Raw genomic sequence first — 18,690 nt, 5'->3', positions numbered from 1 at the left:
TTATAGTTACTGAATACTTGCTCAAAAAAGTAACTGAGTTAGTAATTGAATTAGTTCATAATAAAAGTAACTCATTACCAGGCAAAGTAACTATTTTCAATACTTTTTTATATCAAATAATTTGGATTTTTTTTCTTCGTATTATTAATATTATTGTTATTTATTTATTTGTTTATTTATGTATTTATTATTTATGTATTTATTTATTTTTATACAAGGAATGGAAATTATGTCCAGACTCCAGGCTACAAAAAGGGTGTGTTCATTTGTTTTTGTGAATATTTATGACATACAAATGTCTCACTCCATAATGACAGATATCATACTATGTTCTACCACTGCCAATTACTACAACAATCAGAATTAAAATAAATAAATAAATACTGGATATATAGTGATTTGTGGCACATATGTAACCCGAATGATTTGTTGGCAGTCCTTGCACAGGCGATTAAGAGAATTACAATTGTTGGTGCTATTCCAGAGGTAAGAGTAAGTCATTGTTTTGCTAGTCACAAGTAAGTCTCAAGTCTTTGTCCTCAAGTCCCGAGTCAAGACTAACAAGTCTCAAGCGATCCACAAGTCCTACACTTTGAGTTTCAAGTCCTTTTGAGTCATTTTAACAACATCGTAGATGATATTATTTAGGGTGAGCATCAAATTAGGAGTCAGAGACTCAGGGAGTGAACCCAGAATGGTGCATCAGATTGCTGTGTTTGCAATGTGTTACCAGTGAGTTGACAGTCTCATTAACTACGCAGCTAGCAACAATAATTAGCCGATAAACAACTGACATTTGCTTACTTACCGTTCTTTGTGCAACTTCAGATCTTGAATGAAGTTTGAAGTTGTTGCCTCTCTGTTAGTGATCTAATCTTGGACAGACTGCAATTAATTTTTTTGCTGACCACCTCATAGTTTTCGTACCCAAATAACTAGTGGTGCAACGGATCACTAAAGTCACGGATCGGATTGTTTCCAAAAAGAACACACAACTGCGGAACCTGCTGTAAACATCCATCAAGGAGCTTTTGAACCACCTCAGTGACTTCAAGCCAAGGTTTGATCAAACCCCAGGGGATCGGTGAGTCAGTCTCTGGGGTTTGGCAGAGGTTAAGTCACGCACAGTGTCTGCATCTGGAAAAGCACAGCACGGTGTCTAGGAACCCATTCATTGTGTATGTCCTGGGAAGGCGCGAGGATGCTATGTCACAATTTAATGCGAATGACTAAAGTGGTTTAATGGTGCTCCCTGGAAAGCGACTAAGCATCTAATTCCATATATGGGCAATGAAGACATTTAATATTTTCAATTTGATGTTTTACTGTTTTTGAGTTTACTTATAGGCATATCAATGTGATATAATCATGAGTGTTTAAAATAATACAGTGGAGTAATGATTTTGTGAACTTTATTTTATCCTCTCACCCTCAAAGCTATTGAAGATAGGAATGTGCATGATGTTATTTAGAGCCTTTTGGCATTGGAGTCTAAAAGTCTGGGGTTAGATCCTAATTGCATTTGTTCCCCCAGTCAAGAAGGGGAACTGTATGTAAATGTCTGTTTACTAATAAGATTACACCTTTGGCCAACCTGGAATCAACATGTCTGTATGTAAACGTCTGCTTACTAACAACATTACACATTTGTTCACTAGGAGATGACATGTCTGCCCTTTGTTCAATCAAGAACCGGGAGGAGGAACCTTTTATCTTTTTTGTATAAATGAGTCGATGTTTTGTAAATTGACACACACTTGGGGGAATCCACGTTGCATTCTGATGTGGTGTCCTGACTGTGTCTTTAGAGGCCTCTAAATAAATTCTTGCAAGAAAACTTCTTCATCAGATCCTGAATACAATTATTTTGGACACGCAAAGATTACACTTAAAATAGTAATCAAAATATTCCTTCAGCAAGTAGCAAACAATCCATTTCAAGGATGGTCGGACATGAAAACAAAGAAAAGGAACATATAGTCGCTGTCCTGTGAAAAACACTTATGTCCATTTTTGGGATGTCTGACGTTCAGTTTCATCCCATAAGCGTAAAAATGACAAAGATGGACAGAAGTGTTTTTCACGATATGTTGTTGTAAAAATGAACTGGAGTTGGCACTTAACATGGTGAAACGCAAAGCAAAATCTACACTCATTTGCAAGAATTTTTCATTGAGGTAAAGAATGTTTTGTGTGTATCTATGTGTGTCTAAAATAGTCTCTATGCACGCAGCACTTTCGCATTTGGGGAATCATACGTCACCGTCACGTGTTAACTTCCGGCAGCCAGGCAAAGACATGTAAGCGATAACGACAACATCAAACTCTTCAAAGTATATTCAAGTTCCCATGAACAATTGCTACAGTTATCCAAGTATTAATTAGAGGCTGCAAATCTGATTTAATGAGTCATTCGCAGTTGTTTCACAGTGCATGAAGGTTAGTGTTTACTTCGACTTGTGCTGCTTAATTCTTGAGAAACACAGCTCTCAATTCAACTTTTGTTTATATAGCATTTTGAAAAACAACTACAGCTGTAACAGTTCTGAATTATTAAAAAAATAATAATAATTAAGTTTATCTTACCATTTCCCAAACACCTTTGAATTTACACTAGCTGACAATAGTAGATGAAATTGAATCTTGTTCCAAAAATTGTATCTAAAATTAGGAGGCTCAAGACACACATTTTTAGTTAGGCATTTTAAATGATCTTTTCAACCCCTTTTATTTATTTTCTTAGTTTCCAGTTCCTTTTATCATTTTGTCTTTAAGCTTTGTTTTGCCTTTTATTCTGTTTTCCTTTAGCTTTTAACTGTTTTTATGTTGTTGTCTGTAGTTTTTAGCTCCAGTGTTTCCCGGGTGCCTTTCCTCACATGGTTTCTCCGTGCCCCCCGCCATTTTTTTTTTTTCCATATGTACTCTTTTTTATTGTATTATGGCTGTTTTAATTGTTTAGCACTTTGAGTTGCATTTTAATATATGGAAGGTGCTATATAAATAAAGTTTGGTTTGATTTAATTAGAAAATTTAAGAGTCCTTTTTTTCCCCATCCTCAGTTCACTAGCTTACTGCAAGAAACTCTGTCTCTGAAACTAAAAAAAAGAAAAAAAGCTGGCTTTATGGTTCATTTATTCAATTATAGAGAAAATGATGTTGCGCCCATTTGCTAGAAAATCTTTCTGACAGTCCTTCACTTGTGAGGTATCCCCCCGAAAAAAGTAATTTCCTACCACTTGCTGATGCCCCAAAAAATAGTTCATGCTTTTGTGACCTCCGGACTGAATTATTACAATTATTTGCCAACATGTTGTTCAACCAAGTCTTTCAATACCCTCCAGCTGCTCCAAAATGCCACTGCACTAGTTCAAACCAGAAAATGAAGCAGAAAATATTACTTTCATCCCGGACGAGCTTGCACTGGCCTCTTATAAAAAGTTGAATTTAATTTAAAATCCAAGTAGAATGGGCGGTAAAGACTTTAGCTATCAGGCTCCTCTCATGTGGAACCATCTTCCTGATGCAAATCAATATAGCCAATAGATGGAATTAGTGGTGGGCAGATCGATCCAAATATTGATATTATCGATACCAATTCAGTATCTATATTGGATCGATACTGGCACTATAATATCAATCTAGTAGTTTAGTTTCCGTTTGGCTCTTTTTGTTGTTGCATGATAATCTTTAACATCTTGTTTATTTAGATTGAAAAAGAAGTGATGAAGGCAGAATATTTTGTTTTGTATTTATAGTTACTGAACAGTATATGATATTATACATTATACATTATATATTATAAGTATTTGTTTAAAATTCTCTTCCTATGATCACTTTGTGCACTTTGTTTAAGAAAGTAAAAAAAATACTTTTTTATGGTTGTAATGTTTCTGGGGGGGGGACATTGATAACGTATTTTCTATTTATCAATAAACTTTGTCCTAATTTTGTCTTTTGTTTAAAAATGAAACAACACAAACACACTTAAAGGTTGAAAATGTATTGTGAATAAGCAATTTGATGATACAGCTACCTTAATTAAAAATATACATATATATACCATCATTTTCAAAAAGTATCAATATCAGTATCGGTATCGGCAATAATGGCCCTGTATTTACGTGGTATCGGATCGTTACCAAAAATTGCACACCATTACATGGAATAGAATAAATAATTCAGGAATAGTAAGACAATATAAAGCAAAACTAAATAAATAAATGACTTATTTAGAGACTTGAAAACATTTTACCAATTCAAATCAAAATATTGGTTACTACATCCAATATGTTTTGATGACCTGTTCGTTTTCACTGCTTGAGGCCATTTTCGCCTAAGTATAGCATCCAATCAGTTAAACATAGGTCAAGGAATATGCCAGCGAGGCTCTGGAAATGAATTTTTGGCAATAACAGATTTGCCATCATCTTGTGCAATCATCATGATTGTTTTTGGCCCTAAAAATAGACAACTGCAAAACATGTTGGCGTGTTGTTGGCGAGGTGACCAAGTAGAAATTTCAAGTCCATTGTGACAATGACCTTGAAGCCCGAGAAAAGTATAAGTTACATAAGGCAATAGGACCATGACTTCATCTTGTAAACAAGTGTCAAAACAAACACAAGCAGAAAAAATGCTAATTACAACAATTATAGCAGTCAACAGTAAAAAGGGATGAGACCAAACAAATACATTCATTCTTATGATACTGTCAACTAAATGTGAGTATGTAATTAAACTGTAAATATTAGGAAATATTAGGATATGCCGTACAAGGCATGTCTGTGGTGCACGTGGTTTGCTTGTCTACCTCACAATCAAGAGGATTTTTTACTCAAGCTTCTTGTGTGGAATTGGCATGTTCACACACGGGTTGTTTATCTAGCGCATTTCACAAGCTTTTACATAATTAACAGTACAACATTAAAAAAACATTTAACAACAAAAGAGCTAAAGACATTTAAAATCAAATACAGCAAGGCTCAAAATAAGCGGTTTTGCATCGCAGTTTTTGCGTCAAAATGTGGATTTTATCAGCCAAATGGACACGTTGCAACTTTATGCAGGGATTAAAAACACCACAACTTTTTAACCTACTGTAATATTTCACTTGCTGAAATACTTGCTACTTACGTGATGTTGCATAAAGGCTTTTTTTTTATGGATGGCTTATATTTTTGATATATGAAATGTGAGTTTAAACAGAATTGTACACTTTATTTGAAATTCCCCCACAGAAAATGTTTCTATATAAGAAAATAGTTTGCTGCTTTGCATGTGAATTTATGAAATAGGAACTGTAGATGTTTTTTTAAGGTAAAAAGCTTTATAATATATTTCATCTAAATATTTGATCATTTGATTCAATTTTTAGTAGAATATTCAAATACTAAAAGATTCAATATCTGCATCCCTCTCCCCCTCACCATTATATTGTCATATTTTTATTTGTAAGATAAGCAGTCATTTTCATCAAACAGTAAATTTTGCCTAATTATAAAACACCGTCGACTTACTTAAAGGGATAGTTGCCTCATTGAGCCATTTCAACAATAAGAAGATAACATTTTCTCTATAATTAACGTGATAACTTCAAAAAATGTCATAATACCTTAAAAAACTATGTAATTTTGCCACTTGCTGTCGACTGAAGATTACATCACCTGTGCTGAGGAAACCGACCAATCATGGCCCAGTATGCTGACCAAACCCAGAAAACAGGTGAGCCGTGATTGCTTGTTACCTATTTTCTCAGCACAGGTGATGTCAACAATGTCTTCAGTCAACAGCAAGTGGCGAAATTAGAATGACATTATTTGTTAATGAAAAATAATGTTATCACATTAATTATAGACAAAATATATTCCTACTGTTGTGCCTTTAATATTTTATATATTTGAGTAATTATTACATGTTGCCAAATTTCTATAGCACTTATATAGATACACACCCATACACACCATCGCCATGGGACGAGCCATAGGGGTTTGTGCCTGCCCACCAAGATGATTGTTGAACCACCCCCCACCTCCACCCCAATTGAGGCATGGATCTCTGAAATTGATCTCCTTTTTTTATTATTATATTTTTCATTCATTCTGTTTCGCACTCTTATGTCCGAGTGTCAGACTGTACGTGTTGGCTGGCTGCTTGTGTTCATTGCTGCTATTGCTTGCCGCTCGTGAATTGTTCTTGTTTTCGGCGTTGGCTACAGCCAACAGTAGCCGTATGTTCAAAACAAATAAAAAGGGTGACATTCCAAAACAACGTTTGCTGGTGACATTCTTCAAGACGTCACCATATGAAGAAATAGTGGTGTGGTTTTGTTTGATTTTTTTTTTATATTTGATTTGCCAGTCTTATCTGCAACAGCCATTACAGCCTTATTGAAAAGAATGTTAGGTAGGCCTACGCTGGCTTATACGCGATGATTACGTCGATGTTGCCGTGCAAGAGTCATGTACTGTACATTTTGTACAAGTGAAGCTGCAAGTTTCCGAGGACGCACAAGACTACAGTACGGCAAGTGAGGAGGGACATACTACCTACTACATTCGTGTCGGCAACTAAAGAGCCACTTGAAAAACCATGGGAGCCACATACCATGTGGCCATCTAAAATAAGGTTGGATTTTGCTTTCCTCTTTTCTTTTTAATTCCGCTGCAGACAAACAGGCGGCCCGTTCAAAGCGTTATGTCAGCGCATCCGCCATCTGTGATGTGTCAATTAAATCGGCAAATAATTAGTAAGTTTGAGTTAGAATTGGATAATATAATCAAAGGTAATGGTTCCTTATTAATCCATCCAGTTGTGGCTTGATACATCTCCAAGGAGAAACTGAACAAGGCATCTTTACAAGTAGCTCCACTTTGCCTCATCCAATATGGCTGTGCCATCAACGTACTCACGATAGCGTTGCCATCTACTGTGTGTGTATGTACTGTAAATGCTGTCTATGATAATACTAGCCAGCGGGTGCCATTCAATGGATAGAAGCACGGCAGTGTTACGTGAATTTATCCAAATATATGGGGCATGATAATGCTGTCCATATATATATATATATATATATTTATATATATAGTTTGACTTCTTTCATTTCTTTCTTTCTTTTTTTTAAAGAATGAAATACAAATTTTAATAGAATATTTATTTATTTATATAACATTTATTATAAATGTATTTATTATAACATTAATTTGTTTAATTTGTTTGTTGTTGTGATTGACTATGTCAACCACAACATCAAACAAATGATCGTAAATCAGCCATCTTTGTTGTTTACATTTGCCTCAAACGCTTGAAGTCGGAACTTGGGCGAATCCAAGTGAAATATATCCTATGCTTCCCTCCTTCTTTGAATGCTGCATGAATATAAACAAACGGATGAGATCATGAGAGACACCTGGACAAGACAGGTGGCTGACGGAGCTAATTGGATGACACAAGGGTTGACAAGCACAGGTGGACACAATAAAACTTAGCGAGATAGATGACAAAAGGAGACACAAGGAAAACGGCTAAAATATAACTAAAATCAAATTAACAAAACAGATAATGACTCTTGTAGTTCACATCCTACCATTACATTGAACATAACACCCTCAATTTCAAGTTTCAGCTCCCTCAATTAATCGCTTCCTGACACAACCATTTGCATTTATGTTTGCGACCGGCCTTCTTTTTGCATTTCTACGTTATTGCTGTTGCTCATTTACAAAACAGCTTTACAACTATTTACCTTTATTACTTGTGTACATTGCATTATATAAGCATGCTATAGCCATAGAAAAGCCTTGGTATCCTTCTGATTGTATAATTATTATTATTTTTTTTTTTTGGTAAGTTTAATGATCGTCATCAGTGTGTCATACTGACTCAGCTGCTAACTGATGAACCGTATCACCATTTGTCAATCCATTTGCTCTATAGTCTGGGTATTTCAAGAGCAGCTGTTACCTGCAGAAAGTTGGGCAAGCCTACAGAGAGCCCATGGCGGTTGATGGACATCTCCTCAATGCACGACTGTGACTCAGCCTTCTGCACAATAGGCACAGGAAACAGTGTAAAGAAATCAAAGTGGTTTGATGATCAATCTGAAGTGGAGTGTGCAGATATTATAGTTGGAGTGGGTATTGTTTTTATGTAACCATCTACATATAAAGAGGATGAAAATTAGTCCCTTGACCATCCTGTGTTTGTTAAAGCCTGCTTCCATTTCGTGGCATATCTCTGCCTCTCCAATTGCATTTGATTCCCATCATTTGCCACTTGCACACTATCTTACGACAGTGTATTAGGGCTATGAATAAATATATTTTATTTAGAGGGCTGGGGCAATTTTGCAAGAAAAAAACTCGGAAATTTGCAAGATTATAAAGTGGCAGATTTGCGAGAAAAAAAACTTACGAGAAATACACGTAGCGTAGCTATAGTCTAATGTGAGGATTCGTTGGTGGTTAATGGGACACTGTTTATAAAATGAAAAGGCAAGATGAGACAAATTCATTCTTAATTTAAACTTTACTCGTCATACACGGCAGCTAGAGTGACAACACTTCCTGATCTCCTATAAACTGACTAAACACTAACCAATCAAAAGCTAGCATACGTTAGGTTAATGCAATTGAATAATGGAGAGCAGCGGATTCGACACATCAATTTAGCTACTTGTAAAAAAACATACCAAAATGTATGAATGTATAAATAACAATTCTGGAAACATAAATGTACAAGTAAATGTTTATTTTAACAAAATAACTTAAATGCGTTGTCGTTGGCAGTACCCAACGCTTAAAAGTTTGAATGCTTAACATGATGTGGTTGAAGCCATTACTTTCTCCTTATTTGAAAACTCAACCAAAAAGTATTGGCACAAACATCCGAGTAGCACGCTATGTGTATTTCTTGCAAGTTTCAGATTTTTTTTTCTCACAAATTTGCCACTTTATAAACTCGCAAATTTGCCACTTTATGAATTTGTAAATTTGTCACTTTATAAAGTGATTTTTTTCTTGCAAATTTGAGACTTTTATAATGTCTCAAATTTGCGGCTTTATAATGTTTTTTTCTGGGATTATTGCCTCCGCCGCCCTCTTAAAAAATATATATTTAAGTCGTGGCCCTAATATTCCATTATTTTACGCCAATAACAAAAAAAAATCATTTTTGAGGTGACTGCACGTGATAAAAAATTATACAATATACACGCATTGTATATTTTCAAATGTGTCTTTTTTATCGTGAAGTGTGCAGATACTGTACCAGATAATGTTCAATAACATTTGGCAGGATTCACCACAATAATTTTTGCATGCTATCACAAATATATATGCAGAATCTTGTCATGAATAACCGATCTGCAAGCTGCAGATGCTCGCATTGGTCATATAGCAGGTGTCATTTAATCAAAAATTCAATGTGATTAGGTATCAACACATACATTCAACAGTAAATGAGGAGGAGATCTCATGCTGTCTCTGAGTCGCCTGCCTGCTCCTCTCCACAGTACGAGCGCAGTAAAATGGCTTTCCGGGCAGCCCATATATGGTTGGACAGCGATGAGGTGTGCAACAGATGAGTCATCCCTCAGACTCCCACACTCTTTCTGGCCTTGCATGTGTGCAAGACAAAGAAAGGGGGGGAAACCGAGTGAGCCAGTGAAAGACTAGAGAATGAAAAGCCCTGCGAAAGAAAGAGAGAAAACACGAGTAATGGCCCTCCCTGAATGACATCTTCACATTTACACAGAGGACGAGCCAGGCTGACTGCTGTGCAAAATGAATTGAAAACATTTTGCTCTTCTCCACCCCATCAAAATACGCCTAAACATAAACAAAAATTATGAGGTTTGCACCAGGAGTCATGCATTAATTGGTATCCATCCATCTATCCATCTATTTTCTTAACCGCTTGTCCTCACAAGGGTCACTGGGGACGCTGGAGCCAACCAATCGCAGGCATTAATTGGTATATGGTACTTAATTAGTAATTCATGTTTTTGAGTATTCAGACGCAAAATAGGTAGGTAGGTAGGTAGGTTGGTAAGTTTAATGAACATTTTCATTGACAAAATTGCATTTAAAACATTACAGTACTATTCTTTTTAATTACTAACATATTTTATATAATTAGCTAAAACTAAAAATAGTATAAAAATTGACAATAAACATATATACTGTATATCATTGCTGCTATGTAAAAAACACTTATGTCCATCTTTTTTTTTTTTAGGTTTTTGGGATTCTGCATTGTTTCATCAAAAAAAGGTGGGGAAATTACTTCTTTTTTTTTCACATAGCAGTGGCAATATGCATATATATTAGGAGCGTGCATTTATCCAATAAAACATGATTTAGTATGCGTCTTGATACATGGGGTACAAATTGTACGATACAATTCGGTTCGATTCAATGGGATTTGGATTCGACTCAAAATTGTATGGCTGTATCTTTTGTCATATTTAGTCATTTGTAACAACATGTAAAATTTCTCTAAAACCATACTATTCAAGTTATATATATATATATATATATATATATATATATATATATATACGTTGTCACACCACAGTGAAGTTGTCTTGTCATTTCCTGTTTTATTTTAAAAATTCTGACTCCTTTCGTTTCAGGTCACTTGCCTTTCCTCATGTGGTGTCAGTGTCAACTCTGATTCCTGATTGTGCCCACCTGTTTCCCATTACCCTCATGTGTTAAATGGTCTGCGTCTCCCGTATTCTGCCACTCAAGCCAGTCACAGTCCTCAGCCTTGTTGTCCTGTCTCTTGTGTGAACTTTGGTTTGTAACGTTGTATAGTTTTAGTTAAGGAGTGATATTGTTTTGTTTGTAGTTTAGACATCCTCCCTTTTGGAGCGCCTTTAGTTCAACATTTAATAGCCTACTTTTTTCCCTCTAAACGAGGAGTTTTTTTTTGTTTAATAAATATCTGCCTTCGCCTCAAACCCCTATTTCTGCGTCTGAGTCCTAAATCTGCCACGTTGTGTCATACGTAGGATATATAGATACATAATACTGCCATATTTCAGATATCGAGATTAAGGGTTAAGCTCTGTTCAGGTATGTGGAGGCATTTTATTATATGTGTTTTTGTTTCTAAATGTTGTTTTTGTTGCTTATAGGTTACATTTTAATACATTTACAGTAGCAAAATGGCAATCAATCACTCTTTTTGTCTCTCTGTGCGTTATAAAGATCTACATTTTTGCAAAGATGGAAAATAGTGAGAAGCTAACCTTTATTTTATTTGTTTTTTATTCATGTATTTATTTCATTTTGATTTTGTTATTCAATATTATATATATATATGACTAAAATATATTATTATTGGATGTGTGGTGATTGAATTATTTTTGCAAACAAAATACAGTACTTCATATGCTCTAACAGCAGAATAAGAAGTCCTCCCTGAGAATCGAATCGGAACATATGACTCACAGCATCAAGGCTAGCCCAGTGAACTTTTGTTGTGGTTATACAGCTCCCGCTGCACTTCTTTGGGATTCACTGCACTAGTCATCATCAGGTAGCACCATGTATGTCTTTCCTGCTCTAGCATCACTTTGCACCAGGAAGGCCTTCTCAGCCACAGTGTGGAGAGAAAAGCCACTGAGTCACTGCTGCGTACATCGGTTATGCAGTGTTGACTGAATTCACACCACCTGCTTCATTAATTCCTAATGAAGGCTTGTTTTTTTATTTCCAAAACAAGGGAGACAGTTTAGAACAGCATGCTGTTATTGTTGATATTCCTGATGAACCGCAGGGAAACCTGCACTGCCTTTGCAGCGGACTCGCTGTTCTTGGCTGAATTCATCATACATACACATACGTATGGACAAGAATAATACTGTGCCGGAACAATCTGCCCAGAATCTTTGCAAACATCCTCACATGATAGCCAAGGGATAAAAAACTTCTACTTCCCTACATGTTTATTGATTGCCACAATAACTGCGCAGACTCCCCAGGGTTTTGAGTAGACACAGCAATGGGTGTCAGAGAGATCAAAAGAGTTTACAATCATTTTATGAGACCTGAGAGACATTGATTATGAGAGCTGGTCTCATTTTTACAATACTCCCTGGTGAGTCTGGACAAAAGTTTTTGTACTTCTGAAAGGGGCAATCGTTCATCATTACGCATCTGTTTGAAAGGAGACGTAGTAGGCATTCTTTTGAATAAAACGTTTAAAACAGTTAGCAGTTGCCTTGACTGCCGTATCCATCCCTGAGTCGGATCCACATCAATATCATCACTTGGACAAAAGGCTACAAAACCAGTTTGGAACTGGGGCTGTGCCACAGTGTCCCATTCGACAGTTTCCTCTACCCTGGTGGTAGGAAAATGTTGAAAGTGTGAGAATATGGCGGTTTTGTATGGTTCAAGGACAGATAGAATAAAAACAGTAGAGGCCTCAGAAATGAACCCTGTGGAACACCATACGTTCCATTATATACGTGAATTCACATTAATAATTTAATTTAATTTTAATATTTATAATAAAGTGAGAATTCTCACTTTAAAGTCAGGATTCTGAGATTAAAGTCAGAATAGAATAAAGTGGGAATTATGTGAATAAAGTCAGAATTCTGACTTTAAAGTGACTTTCTCACTTGATTCCAAGGATTCTGACTTTAAAGTGAGGATTCTCAGAATTCTGATTTAAAAGTGAGACTCCTTCACTTCTAAATCAGAATTCTGAGATTAAAGTGAGAAGTGAGAATTCTGAATTAGTCCGAATTAATTTCAGAATTCTGACTTTAAAGTCAGAATTCTGAGAATCAAGTGAGAATTCTGACTTTAAAGTCAGAATTCTGAGAATCAAGTGAGAAAGTCACTTTAATGTCAGAATTCTGACTTTATTCACAGAATTCTCACTTTATTCTCTTCTGAATTTAAAGTCAGAATTGTGACTTTAAAGTCAGAATTCTCACTTTAGTCAGAATCTTGACCACCTTTTTTTTTCTTTTCACTGCTCACTGCCTCTTCCGTAGCTTAAAAAAGTACTATATAAAGAGAGAAGAGAGTTAGTATGAAGGGATCACAAAAATAAAGAAATCAGACAACATACCATCACAACAGCCACAAGTTGACTACTGATTATGTGTGTTTCCATTACCCTCATGTATGCGCAAGCACTCCAGAGATACAACAAAATTTGTATACAAACTGTTCAGAACTTTATTTGTCATGACAGATCCCCTTTAAAGCAACAGTGAGAACCAATTGAGTTTTTTTTTTTTTTTATTGAATTGGAGTAAATAAAAATAAAATTAAAAAATTAGCAGTGGTAGATAAGTTAACTCAACTTTATTTATAAAGCACTTTTAAACAACCATTGTTAATGTACATTGTTCGGTATTAGGCCATGATTATAGTTACTAAACCAACTTACTCAACAATTCCTTTTTAACCTTGTATAAGTATTATGTTATTGAGTAGCTTGCAGACCTCCACCAAGGCCAAATAAAAAAAAAAAATAATAATAATTTAAAAAAATAAGATGTTATACTGCAGCTCTGCTGTTGTGTTTGTTAACAATTGTTAGTTTGTTGTTGAATCTTGTGTTTGTTAACAATTGTTAGTTTGTTGTTGAATCTAATGGGAGCGAGTACCTTCACCTTGGTACAGATCTCCACCAAATTTTTGTGGAAAGTGTGCAAATTACTCTGTTACTGTTGTATGCCAAAATGACTGCCGTGAAAAATATCATCATTTTTATGTCACATGATACTATTCTCCTGATTTAAAAAAAATAATGTAAATATATTTTGAAGATAATATTAGTCTATACTTCACCCTCTTTTTCAAGCCTCGTTTACATCAGCTTGTATTGAGGGTGCGATCCTGTCTCATGCAAATGAGTCCCTGTTCACCCCGCCCTTCTCTAGACATGTTTAATTACCATTAAAACAAGGAGAGAATTAGCAAACACGCAAGTAAAACATTGATTGCATTTTCACTCATGGATGCAGCGCTTCAGATCTGTGAGCCTTCCTTACATTTTGCACTTTGCTTTCACATGTGGTCACTCAATCGTAGAGCGTAAAAAACAGGGCAGCCAGTCTTCAGAAACGACTTGGGAGTGAGAAGGTCAGCAACTGCCAGCATGTGGCCAGCAATACAACACAGCACAGTTGGTTCTGAAGAGCGGCACTTTATAGAATGTTTTAAGAAGTTGGGGATTGCAAAGCCCGACTTTAATATTGCTTATTTCAGCATTGACACAAACAATCTGTGGCTTTGTGCATATTCGCTTGCACTTTGACTAGGATATTGACACTTTATGGGGCCCCTGCTGCCTGCTAGCTCTATAACACCAGCACAGTGTGAGGAATGTCCCGCGGAGGCCAAAACTTTTATGCTTGCATTTACTTTTATGGTCATTTGTTTATGTAACTGTGTCTGCATCAGCCCACGCTTCACCCTTAAGTGAGCCATGGACAACTGAAGGGTAATAAATGTTTACGTTATTTTTAATCGATTGTCCTTTATGGCTGCATTGTATCATGGTAGACACTTTTTATGACTCCCACGCCACTTGCACGCATAGGCACCGACCAAGGTTCAAATAAAAACTAACAAAATAACTATTTTGTTCACAAAATAAAATATTGAATTATTTTGAAAAAATTATAGCTGAAACTAGATTCAACGAGCTATAAAAACTATATAACAAAAATGTCCTTTGTTTACGTCGTCAATTAATATCATACATGACTGTTCATTTTAAATTATATGTTATACAGTATTTATATTTATTAGGGGTGTCAAAAATAGTGTGTTAATTTTGAGTTATTTTAAAGTTCCAATAACGCCACAATTGTTTTGGACATGCGATTAATTACCACCCCTTACTTGGAAAGTTGTAGTTTACCATTTTAAAAATGTGCAGAATTTCACATTACTTCATACTAAAGATAGCTCTTAATACGAAAAGAAAATTGCACTGAGCTGTCACCAGCATCTTACAAACGCAATTCTGCCATCCAGTGGCAGAAAAATGACCAACACAAATCAATATCATACCTTTTTTTACAGTACAATACATATTTTTTATTTCATGAATTATTATGAAATTACTGTATCAATGACTAAAAGATGCAGCCATATTTCTATTTCTATTAATTTAAGATTCCCCCCCCCACACACACTTTTATGTTGACAAGAGTATGAAACTTAGGGGGGGAGGGGGGGGGATTATTGTACATTTTATTGTAAATTTAGAACAGATCTAAAATTTGTGATTAATCGTGAGGTAACTATTCAAGTCATGCGATTATTCATTTATTCTTATTCTTTAATAGGATCCCCATTAGCTTCCACGAAGTGGTCTCTAGTCTTCCTGGGGTCCTCAAATAATTCAACAAAAACATACAAAGTTTACATTAGCATACATTAATAAATGCAATTACACCAATTCCCCAATTATAAGGAATAAACTAGTTAATCCGTAATGTACTGTATATTTTAATAACTTTTTAAAAGATGACTTGCTGCTGACGTCTCTTGCATTAAATGGGGGTCCATTCCAAGCCAAGGAAGCACGACAATGAACAGTTCTCATCAAGAAGTTTTTTTGTGGCTTGGGCACTATGAAGTTACCCATACTCACTTGACGAGTGCTATGTCCATGGCAAACTCCTAAAAATTCTACCTGTTCTTGAAAAAAATGGGGTGTTCCATTCCATATTACATTGTGCATGAACAACAACAGACAATATTTTAAGTTTGTATTCCACTGTTAACTATAATAATTGTTTGTGCATATTAATGACAATTAAAAAAAAACTAATTAAAGCTAATAATAAAATTAATAAAAAACAACTAAAACAAAGCATTTTGAAAAATAACAAACTAACAAACACGCTCTGAAACTAATAAAAAGTTAACTGAATTTAAACAAACAAAAGTTAAAACAATATAAAAACTGTAATGAAAAATTCAAAACTGTTATAACCCTGGCACCTACCTAGACTATCTGCAATTATTGGAACTGAAAACTACCAAACCAATGCGGCATTTTTTCATTGGTTGGGGAGAGCCTTTCCCCAAGTAAATACTCTCCGGGAAAAAGTGCTTTAGCAGGTTGCTGTAATTACCTTTCCTATAGTTTCTACCATAGTTTCTTCGTTTTGTAAGGGCATCGTTTGGTGTGCTACCCTATGATTCATTTCATCAATGGGTATGTAGTCAATGGCAAATCATCAGTGTAGCAGATAGCTGCATGATCTCTGTAAACAGGAGGGCAGGGTGTAATCCGCCAGACACAAAACAAAACGCACAAGCTGTGTTAAAACATTTCTCTTAACGTCAAAATATTTCAACCAAGTTTTAAAACTACGCCTTTGTTTTTCTCCAATATATCATCCACATAAACAAAGCTAACACATTAGCGTGGTCTTAAGGCATTCCAGGAAGTGCCAAGTTAATTAAATGCCCCAGCGCAGCTCACATCCTAGTCAACATAATCATTATGATGCTGTATAAAGCTACCTCATACAATTACAATAACACAAAGGGCTCTATTTTCAAGACTAGCATAAATCTGGCATAACTTTAACACAGAGGCACATTAGCAACCAGTCAATAAAGAACCATCTAGGCAGTGTATCAACACCTTTGTCATCACTTTGCTGTTGGCCTCTGATGAAGTCCTAGCATAATGAGAGTTTACAAGTTTGGACGCTGGACTAGAGAGATTAAGCTTCACAGGTGTTAATTTAGCGCTAGCTAGCTAGCTGGGTTCTGTCGTGGGCCAATGTTCCTGGAAGTTAAAGTAAGTTATTTCAAACTAAAAGGGAAAAACTTTCCTTTGGTTGATGGGGTATGTTCACATCAATGTAATTTTTTTTAAAGTGTATTTGAGGCTTGGTAAAGAGCTTTGCACAACATGGTGGAGATACTGTTACATTCAGGTATGGATGTGAACCCAAAAGCAGGGAAGTAAGGCGGCGAGGCAGGTGTGCTTTCAAAAAAAATTATGAGAATGGAGAAGGTACTTAGGTTCTTCCCCCCAAAAAATGTTCACAGTGTTTTAAGTACCAAAGCCAACACAAGGAAAAAGACATATAGTAACTTGGAAACAGCAACAAGACATGACAAGTGAGGAACTGACAAAAGGGGATACAAGGGAACATGACAACTAAAATCTAACCAAAACAAAAACAAAACAAACAGCATCAACTCATTTTAAAGGAAGATTAATGTTGTATTATTATACTTTTAATGACACCATACAGTATAATGTGGATCCCCATGACGCTATGACAAAATGACACACCGCCCCCATTTGCTTCTTCGGGAATCTGTGGGAAAATATTGAGCAGGAACAATGACTAACGCTTCTGTTTTAGACTTCCTGATTCATCATGATCAGAAAGTGGTTCCTCTCTCACTTTTGAAACAGAGCCAACAGCACTGTAACAAGCAGACACCCACATTAGGTTATTCCTTTTCACACTCAGAGAACCACCCAGGCTCGCCTACATCCCCTAAAGAGGAGGCAGGGAGGCGTGCGTGTGCACGTTTGAGATGAGGTAGCCTAACCTCTTCTTTAAATTGGGGATATACCGTCCACACTAAAGGAACAGACTGGATACGTCATGTATCTTTTTATTAGTTTTTATTAGAGGTGTTTGATACCACTTTTTTTCAGACTGACTGTCACAGATACCAAGTACTGATATTAGTAGTACTTTTATACATAAAATATCCCCAAGAAATAATAGATCATTTTAAAGGGACAATGTGTAGATTTTTATTATTTTTCAATGTTCATTCATTTTAAAACCCATTTTAAATTCATTTTAATTTCAATAATATGCAAAAACTATAAATGTTCTACCACATCAACATACATTTATAGTAGAGCTGTCAAACGATTACATTTTTTAATCAGATTAATCATATCTTAGAATTTTTATTAATTATTCACTTGATAAAAAAGGCTTTTTATCAATAAATTTTTCTCGCTAAATTTTAAGAGCACCGGTTATGTGTTAATTTTTTTGACATTTAATGTTATGAGGACGTCTTCAAAAAATTTTGATCCACTGCACACGCTCTTCCTCCTCTTTTTCTAATCAATTAATTACTTGCATAATTTAAAATGGGGGGAAAATGACACCAATATTTTGACATGAACTAATTTTCTAAATGTCATACGTAAACATTTATTAAATGCTTTACTTTAATGCATGTAATTATGTTTATTGCTGAAACAACCTGTGCTACCTTAAACGTAGCCATCAGCTGTCACGCTAAAGGATAATCTATGGTCAAAATTAATAGTGTGATTAATCTGCGTTAATTAATGATTAATGGGATATTTTGGGGGGATTAATTAATCAGGTAATGCTTTATCTTTGACAGCACTAATTTATATATATATAATCGTAGGTCTTGTAATCTCTAATTATATTACTTAGGTTGTGCCGCACCTTACAGGAGGCTTTCTGCTACGGATACCAGAACGTAGTGAACGTAGATATTGGTGGTAGGTTTGCGAAGTGTGGTCTCTAAATGCATACGCTTCGAATTTAGGTCATTATATTAGTTCACCACTAGATTGCAAAAACATTTACACAGTCTATTACACAGTCTATGTCTCTCAGTAATTTTGCTGACAATTGCATAAAAATAATGACAATTTTCGTTTCTTCTAATTATA

The sequence above is a fragment of the Vanacampus margaritifer genome, chromosome 17, assembly GCF_051991255.1.
Source record: "Vanacampus margaritifer isolate UIUO_Vmar chromosome 17, RoL_Vmar_1.0, whole genome shotgun sequence".
NCBI lineage: Eukaryota > Metazoa > Chordata > Actinopteri > Syngnathiformes > Syngnathidae > Vanacampus > Vanacampus margaritifer.
The sequence above is the reverse complement of the archived record's forward strand: the minus strand, read 5'-3'. Positions refer to the sequence as shown.